Source organism: Syngnathus leptorhynchus, chromosome 1 (assembly GCF_054491065.1).
Source record: "Syngnathus leptorhynchus isolate UIUO chromosome 1, UIUO_Slep, whole genome shotgun sequence".
In the NCBI taxonomy this organism is placed as follows: Eukaryota; Metazoa; Chordata; class Actinopteri; order Syngnathiformes; family Syngnathidae; genus Syngnathus; species Syngnathus leptorhynchus.
This window is the reverse complement of record NC_141195.1, coordinates 1,503,232-1,512,500: the sequence shown is the minus strand read 5'-3', so window position 1 is coordinate 1,512,500 and position 9,269 is coordinate 1,503,232. Positions and strand designations below refer to the sequence as shown.

Sequence of the window (9,269 nt, the reverse complement as noted above, 5' to 3'; positions counted from 1 at the left end):
AGTACGAGGAATTTGATTTAATGATTAGGAGTGACACAGGTGGTTTGATAATATTGTTGTAATATGATAGTTATTTGAAATATATTTTATATATCGTTATATGGGTCTGTGGAATCATTAGAAATGCAACTTGGGAGCGTCTAACTCCGACGTCAGCGGCGCGGTGCATACACGGCGCATACACGGCGCATACGCGGCGCATACGCGGCGCATACGCGGCGCATACGCGGCGCATACGCGGCGCATACGCGGCGCATACGCGGCGCATACGCGGCGCATACGCGGCGCATACGCTCCATTTTTGCTCCTCTTATTTGTTTATTTATATTTATTTGTCGCTCTTGTTTATTCATTGTTTGTGCCTTCTTGTTTTTACTTCTTGTGTTGTTTTTTGGGATGTTTTGTTATATGTCTTGTCACTGTGGGATAGTGGGTAACGCAATTTCGATCTCTGTGTGTCTTTGCATGTGAAGTGATTGACAAAAAGCTGACTTTGACTTTGATTGTTTACATAAAGGACAATCGATGAATTTAATGAATTGGAGTGACACAGATGGTGTTAGAAATGTTCTGACTCTAACTTATTTTGCAAGAACCACACGAGAGACAGTATGCCTTTTAAGTACTTGCAAGTGGAGAGCCCGTCCGTTACTGTAGGTACAGCAATGTTCGAACAAACTCTGCCGTTTGTCTCTTACAAGAGCATATTTATTGAGAACAAGTAGGGTGGGGGTGACATTGGACATGTTTGGTGGTCACCTCAGCAACTGGTTAATCAGTGCAGAGGGTCCCAGTTCATTGTTTTATGAGGCCGTGGAAATAAAACCTAGTTGAGCATTTTAGATAACTAACTAAGCAAGGATGTTTCCACACCATTTGGAAAGTTTCAACAACTGAATGGTTAAACTTTTCCGAGTCAAGGAAAGGTAAAAGGTTTAAACAAAGTTAATCATTCTAGTCTACATCCCAACATAATCATACGATCAAGATAGTTTCTAAACCCTAACATATCCCTCCTGTTTATCATATGATTATGCACACCCCGATCAATCAAACATAAGTAAAAAATATAATGAAGAAAGAAAAACAAAAAAAAAAATCAAAACACAGAAACAGCACATCATTGTACCCATCACTTGCGAAGCATTTTTGATGGCCAAATCATTACGTTTCTGTAGAATATGTACGGCTAAACAACATCATCGCAATCTACGTAGATCAATTTTAGTGTGTGAGTGAAAAACCTGCGGCAAGATGTTATAATGCAGGAAAAGTCTCACACGGTCCCTCTGCCTTAGGCGACCAGAATGTTATCAATAACAACAGTCAAGACAAAAATTGCTCGTAATTGTTCAGCCGTCGGGGGCTTGGCACGCCCACTGTTGGAGGGTGAGCACAATTCTCACCCCCTTTTGTAGCACTGCTTCGTCGAGGGAGAACCTGGAAATGTCTGCCGCGCGGTTGTCATCTTCAGTCTTCAGTGGCCAGGGTAGACTACCTGGCCACCAAGGGGGAAGAGGATTATTCTGCCTCTATTTGAACTGGGGGCGGCGACGCTGTCGATGGTGGATCTGCTTCCTTGCTGGAACCCTCGTGTTGCAGTCATCAAGTCCAGAACCATCCTGTTTTGCAAGACCATTTGTTCAATAGCCCGAATCGCTCTGTTTTGTCCATCACTGACCCTAGACAGGATCATGAGGGTCAAAGGTCACAATAACCCTTCGTCGACGTCCAGATGAGTTGTGTCGTTGTCATCTGATGATGCGGCATCTTCAGGTGTGGTCAGTTACCCTCACTGGTGCACACACTCCTGTCCAGTTGGCGGGCAGCATTGGATAAACCTTGTGACCACAAAACCACCAGCCATTCTGTATGAAGTAGGTCCCGTTTGATGGTGCAGCCATATCGGTGGGAGATCCCTCACCACTCGAAATGGCTCTCTTATCCTGACACTCAGTGGTGATGTCCAAAGCTCCCATCCAGTTTCTTCCTGGAGAGCAGTCGTCGTTGATGCATTTGTGGGTCTCGTTTTCTTGGATGTAACATGTGTAGTTCACTCCAGCTGGTCTCTCTGTGTAGGCCACTTGCGGCAATGTTCGTCCTTTAACAGTCACATTGAGATTTGTCCAGAAAAGCTGATCACAGGTACCGTCTGCAAGTCCAGGGCTGAAAGGGTCGGCATCACTGACTGTGACAGCACGGTGTTGATATCCAATTCCTCCCATGGATGCCATACATTTTGCTTCAGTGACATTCATTGCTCTGGCCTCCAAGTGAACTTGTGTGGAGGAAGGAGGGAGTTTGGAACACACATAGCTTCCCTCCTGTGTGTGAGCTCTCACAGTGAACTTCACATACCGGTACCAAGCGTTGGTTTCGTATGTGTTTCTGGGGTCCCATGACCAGTCCTCGAAATTCTCATCATGTCACCATCTTCTTCCACGAATGACACTGTCCATTGGTTCATTCAGATGCGCCCACAAACCAAAGCACACTCCAACCACAGCGCAGCATTGAGTCCACCTGGCATATGGAATTCCGTTGCTACTAGGATGGCAGAGACACCGGGACATCTCCTCGCCTAGCAGAGTGGGGATCGCTGGATTCTTCACCAACATTGAGACGCCCCACCCTTACCGATGTAGCCCCTTTGAAGTCGGTCTTCCCCACCATTCCAAATGAGGGGTCCAGCACTCTCTGCTACTTACAGTGGCTGAGGTGAATCCAGCTGGACCGTTCAGCAAACTTTACTGCAGTGGGGGTAGTCAGCAAGACTTGGAATGGTCCCTCCCACCGTGGGCTGGCCCAGTTCTTTCTTTTGATGACCTTGATGTAGACCCAGTCTCCTGGCTTGATGAGGTTGTCAACCTGTGGGGAAGGAAGATCAGGCGGCAGTAAATTTGCATTTGACACATCTTTCATTTTGAGCGTTCTGATCATGTAATCTGCCAAGGACTGTTCTTCATCTGCTTTTTGCAAATCTGCAGGGAACACAGGTAGTCTATATGATCTCCCATGGATTATTTCAAAAGGTGTTAGCCCTTCTGAAGTGGGGGTGATTCTCATATAGAGTTTCACCAAGTCTAGGCACTCCGGCCAGGCTCTGCCTGTTGATTCCATGCATTTTTTCAACCTGCTTTTGATAGTAGCGTTTGCTCGTTCAACCAGGCCTGCACTGGATGGGTGCCAAGCGCAGTGGTTTCTTTAACGTTATCCCAAGGTGTACAGCCATGTTTTGTACAACTTGGTTTACAAAGTGTGGACCATTGTCACTGTAAATGATCTGCGGGATGCCATGACGGTTTTGCAAATGGCTTTTGCCACTGTTAAGGCATCTGCTCGTTTAGATGGAACTATTTCAACCCATTTGGAAAAATGCATCAATCATCACTAGGCAGTATTTGTGTGGTCCACTTTGTGTGAGTTTGATCAAATCCATCTGCATGATTTGAAATGGGTAAGACGGTTTTGGAAATGAACCTCTCTTAGGTCTCATGTTTCCTTGTGGATTATGTTTCACTCAAAGAGGACATGCTTTACAATTTTTTTTAAGTAAGCATCTAAACCAAAGGTAGTGAATCGTTGATGTATGATGGACCTCATCCCTCCTGTCGACACATGGCAAGGCCCATGTGTCGCAATTGCTGCTGCCTTAAAAAGTGCTTTTGGTAAAACAGATTTGTCATTGATGCGGTGGATATTATCTGTATCCACAACTGCACCTTTTGTCGTCCACATTCGTTTTTCCACCATTGGAGCATTGCCCTGCATGTCTGTCAGTATAGTTTTATCTATGAGTTGCGCGTCCCCTGAATCTATTAAAAAAAAACTCATGACCATGTTTCCCTGCTGCTGCTTCTTTAGCGATTTTGTCTGCAAATCTGTTTCCATTTGAGACTTCATCTGCGCCTGTGGTGTGAGCAGCACATTTACACACGGCAAGTTTAGCAGGTAAACGGATGGCCTGCAACATGTTTTTACAAGGAGGCATGGGTAACCGGATTACCGGTTGACATTGTCATCCCCCTGCGCTCCCATTGTTTTGCAAAATAGAACAGAGTAGAAAACGCATACTGACTGTCTGTGTATACAGTGACTTTCTTATTTTTTGCTAATTGACAAGCTCTCGTCAGTGCAATTAGCTCAGCAGCCTGCGCTGACCGTTTGTATGGAAGCTTTTCTGCTTCAATTATCTGGTTTGGCAACTTCACAATTGCATAACCACTTTGATTGTTCCCTTTAGGATCCTTTGAACATGATCCGTCCACAAACCACTTTTCCCCTTTATCAAGTGGTGGGTCACATAAATCTTGTCTGGGTAGCTGTAGATGTTTTGTAGCATCTAAACAGTTATGTGGGGTTTCATCCCCTGGCAACGGGATCAATGGTGCTGGATTTAGGACTGTGCACCTCTTTATCACAATATGCAGTTGTGACAGAAGTGTATCAGTGTAGGATAGGTGTCTGGCGGGTGACAAAAAGTTCATTTTGCTTTGCAGTAGCAACACATCTACAGCATGTGGAACCAGCAAGTCCATTTTGTGGAAAAGGACCACATCTGCGGATAGTGTCACTGTAAGCGCTGCTGCGCATACTGCTTGGACACAGTCTGGTAATGATTGAGCCACTGGATCCAATTTTATTGAATAAAATGCAATTGGTCTTAGTTTACTGCCATGACTCTGCAGCAACACTGAGGTCATAAAACCATTCCTGCAGTCTACCGTTTGCACAAAGGTTTTATTGTAGTCTGGTAAGATAAGAGTTGTAGTTTCCATCAGAGCCTGTTTCAGTACTACAAAAGCATCTTCCGCTACTGGTGTCCATATTATTTTTTCTGTCATTGCCATGGGGACTCCATGCACAATATTCAGCAGTGGTTGCGTCTTTTCTGCATAATGTGGGATCCATGCTCTGCAGTCATTGCAGAGCCCCAAAAATGACATTTGTTTTTTTGTCTCAGGTTTTGGTGCATCTGCAATGATTTGTTTTCTGGTTTTCTGTATCTGTCTTCCAGCAGCTGACAACGTGTGACCTAAATAGTTCACTTCCTGTTTGACCCATTGTAGTTTATTTTTGCTTACTTTATTCCCTATTTTACAGAGATTGTGTAACAAAGCTAAGGAGTCTTCCTTGCAAGCAGCTTCAGTTTCAGAGGCTATCAAGAGATCATCTACATAAACTAGAAGATGGCTTTTGTTTGAAATGTGAAAATCAGCCAAACATGCCATGATAGCTTGAATGAAAATAGTTGGACAATCAGCAAATCCCTGTGGCAATCTGGTGTACGTATAACCTTGTCCTTTAAAGGTAAACGCAAACCAGAACTGTGATTCTGGGTGGATTGGCACTGAGAAAAATGCAATGCTAAGATCAATTACTGTGAAAAATTTCTGGTTGGGTTTTAAAGGGTTCAGAAGTGTGTGCGGGTCAGGCACATTAGGTGCTCTTGTCTGTACTGCTTCATTTACTGCTCGTAAATCTTGTATCATTCGCCAATCAATCTTGCTGGCCTTTTGGACTGGAAAAATAGGAGTGTTGCAAGGAGAATCTGAGCACTTCCTAATGATTCCTCCTGACAAAAGATCATTTATAACAAGGGCAATCCCATTTATTGCCTCTTGTTTTAAAGGATATTGCTTAACTCTTGGACGCCACTCTGATCTTGGTTTGATCTGTACTGGGGGAATGGACTTTAAAAGTCCTACATCAGATGGGCTCTTTGTCCATAGTTCTTCAGGAAGCTCAGCCAATTCCCTTTCCTCCATCTCAGTCAAACAAACTTTAACTAGTCAGGGAAGTGCATAAGCGCATGCCCTTCCATGAGCCACTTCACACACTGTTTGCTTCCACATGTCACAACTGGTACTGTAGCTCCACCCATTACCTTTGTCCTCTCAATCAGTGACAGATTTGGCAAGTTGAATTCGGCAACCCACATCTGCCCATGTTATACTGTGAGGTTTAAACAATGAAATGTGGGGTACAGCCAACAACTTGTATTTGTCTTTCTGAGGAGTGGGCAGGAGCACAGCAGGAGCTGCAAATGACCTGCGATCAGTGTACAGAGCAGTGACTGTTAAGGTTACTTCTGTGTCACTGAGAAAACTTTCAATATATTCATCTTGTGGATCAGTGAGAATATTCATGGTGATATGTAATTGATTACAAGTCATTTCCGATTTAGGTCGTGACAATTGCTTTCGAGGTTCACTCAGTAAACAGTTTGGTAGCTTGGGATTCTGTTCAGCAGAGATGTCATACGAACAGCAAATCTGTTCATCTGGTTTTGCAGCGTATACATCAACATCTCTCACTCTACATGCTCGCATGCCATCCTTTACTAGAATTATTGCAATTCCCAATCTAGTCATCAGATCTCGACCCAGCAGGTTTATGGGGCATTTTGGGGATAGGACAATCAAGACTGAAGCCATGTTTCCAGTTTCATCATCTCTTACTTCAACTGGGTTGGAGATACTCTCCTTGTGTACCTGCCCATCAGCAGATTTCACCCAAATAGTATTTTGGGAGGCCTTTAGATTAGGGACTTTAGTTTCTATTACGGTTTTACAAGCCCCGGTATCATACAAAAACTCTACATCACTTCCTCCAATGTTTAAGGTAACATGTGGTTTTTCTTTTAATGTACTCAAAATGTCCCATGCTGTATGGACATCTACTATTTCTTCCTCTGTAGGAGCACAAGAGGTCAAAGGGGAGGAATCTAGTCATGCTGAGAATTTGGCTTTTCCTCTGCCCCCTCCTCCACCCTTTGATTGGTCTTGTTTTGCATGGCGACACTCTCTTGCAAAGTGTCCTCGTTTCCCACAGTTCCAACAGTTGTCAGAATCTGATGGGGGTTTTGAATTGTACGGTGGCCTGCGACCTTGTTGGCCTTGACCTCTTCCTCTGCCCCGTTGGGAGCCTCGGAAGAAGACTGTTTTATCTTCATCTAGGTCATCATCATCATCGTCGAGATGAAATACATCAGAACTTTTGCCGTTTTTGATCACTTTTTCAGCATGTCTGGCCCACTGCATGGTTGTTGTAACACTAGCAGTGTCCACTTCCACCATGTGTTTCCTCACCCAATTGCCTATTTCAGGGCGGAAACCAGTGAGGAGTGCATTTTTAAGCTGTTGCCGATAAGCACTCTCAGCTGCATCATTGAATGGGATGCCACTATGCACCCTAAATTATTTTTCAAATCTCAAGCGAAAATCATCAGTATCTTCCCCAGGCTTCTGTTTTATCCCTGCTAAATGACCATAATTCGCTCGTCTTTGAAATACAGTTCGCACTCTTTGCACAAGATCATTTCATTGTGCTGCATACTCCCCTCTCAATTGATTTCCCTCAACAAGATAGGGGAAAGGCCCTTGGTTATTTCTACCTGTATAATTTCCTCTAACCTTGGCCCAGTCTTTTCCCAAAGAAGACATTGCAGCTTCTCCTGCCTCATGCCCATTCAGTCTATAGGAATGTATGATTCCAGCCATGTCTTCTGCCCATTTATTTGGGTCTTCTGCAACAGGAGTAATCCCTTCAACTGCTTTTCTTGCCTCTTCCAAAGTCCATGGCCAAAAAACATATGTATGTAGAGGGTAGCCTTCCTCTACAATAGGGTTTGGCACCTGTATCATTGGGCACACATCAGCATTGTCTAAAGTTTGAGAAAATCTAGCAGCATTGGTCATACTTCTTGTTTGTACAGGACTTCTAATGACGTGACCCTGACCTTTTTTGCTATTGTATGGGGGGAGGGTGCAGGTCTGTTAAATTTGGATACAAGTTTTGCATAGGAGCGGAAAGCTCTTCTTGCTCCTCTGCTTGAGCTGCGGCTTGAGCTGCGGCTGAGACAGCGCGCCTGCGCACTGTAGCCTCATTGTCTTCCGGCCTGACAAACATACTTGCGGCCTCATCACTTTTCACCTTTATATTTTTTGTCTTTTGAATTTGTTTGCTTCTCTCTTGTGAAGCTTTCAACCACACTTTAGCACAATCCAATTCTCTCACTTTTCTTCCCTTTCTCAGTCCTTTTGTCTTCCTAGCCACACTCTCCTCCAAATCGTCAACCACTATTTTCCACATTTCAACTTTCAACTTCCCTTCCACTCCATACTTTTTCTTCCACTTTGGCATGTATCACATACAATTAAGAAATCTACTCGCTATGTACTTCTCATCTCCTTCAAGAGCTAGAGATTTACCGTTTTTATTTCCCATCTTAACTTGTTGTTTTCAGGATTCAAAAAAAAAATTATTTCTTTCTTTGAGCATCCTCAATGCAGGTTTAAATTGACCGTTCAACAACAATTGCCTCTTAGTCAAATTATCCTACCAGTCACACACTCAACCACACAACTTAGCGCTTTTTTACTTTTAGGTCTATCTAGGATGGGTGTAAAACCCTTCCAAACAGCTTGGAAAAAACGGACAAAAAAGAATCTACGCCCTTCTCCAATTAAGAAAAAGAAGCTCTGTCTTTTCTAACCCGTTCCTTCCACTGGGTCTTGGACCCAAACTGTTCTTTGGCTCGGAAAAACGAACAAAGAAAAATCTACACTCTTCTTTGAATCACAAAAAAGAAGCTCTGTGTTTCTTAGCACATTCCTTCTACTGTGTTAGGACCCGCCTCTCTAAGCCTCCTTCCAGGACCAGAGGTGCTTCATCTCGCACCTGAGGCCAATCAGCAATCAACCACCTGCAGCTTATCAGATCAGCAGGGCTGGTATATAGCTGCCTGCTTCCCAGTCACCAGTTGCAGGTTCGTGTTGTCAGCTCCAGTGTGAGGATCTCTCTCTAGCTGCTGCTGCTGGATTCCTTCTTGATTTGGATTACAAGCCTCTCACCTGACTTTCTGTGGATTTCTTTTTGTGGATTACAAGTCTATTTCCCCCCCCCCCCCCCCCCCCCCCCCCCCCCCGAGTTTTTCCTGTGTGGATTTTTCAAGAGACTAAAGAGAATTACCTTTGTTGCCTTTATTTCCTGAGTTCTCCTAGACTGACTTGTCTTGTACTTTGAGAAATAAACACGCCTTTGAAGGCTAAATCTCATTTCCGTTGTGTCGTGCGTTTGGGGTCGAAGACAAACCTTAACACACTGGGACTCCAACCCAAGCCAGATCCCGTAGCTTCGGCATTGCTGTGATCCAACTCGCCAAATTATGGGTGGAATGGTTCCCTAAATCCAAAATAGGGATATATATATATATATATATATATATATATATATATATATATATATATATATATATATATATATAT

General features: G+C 43.8%; 1 protein-coding gene across 8 annotated transcripts in view; it reads left to right on the top strand.

Annotated features, from left to right (window-relative positions):
- Window positions 1-9,269, top strand: part of itpr3 (inositol 1,4,5-trisphosphate receptor, type 3) — a 321,535-nt gene that overhangs the window by 251,234 nt on the left and 61,032 nt on the right. The gene's annotated exons all lie outside the window — the stretch shown is intronic.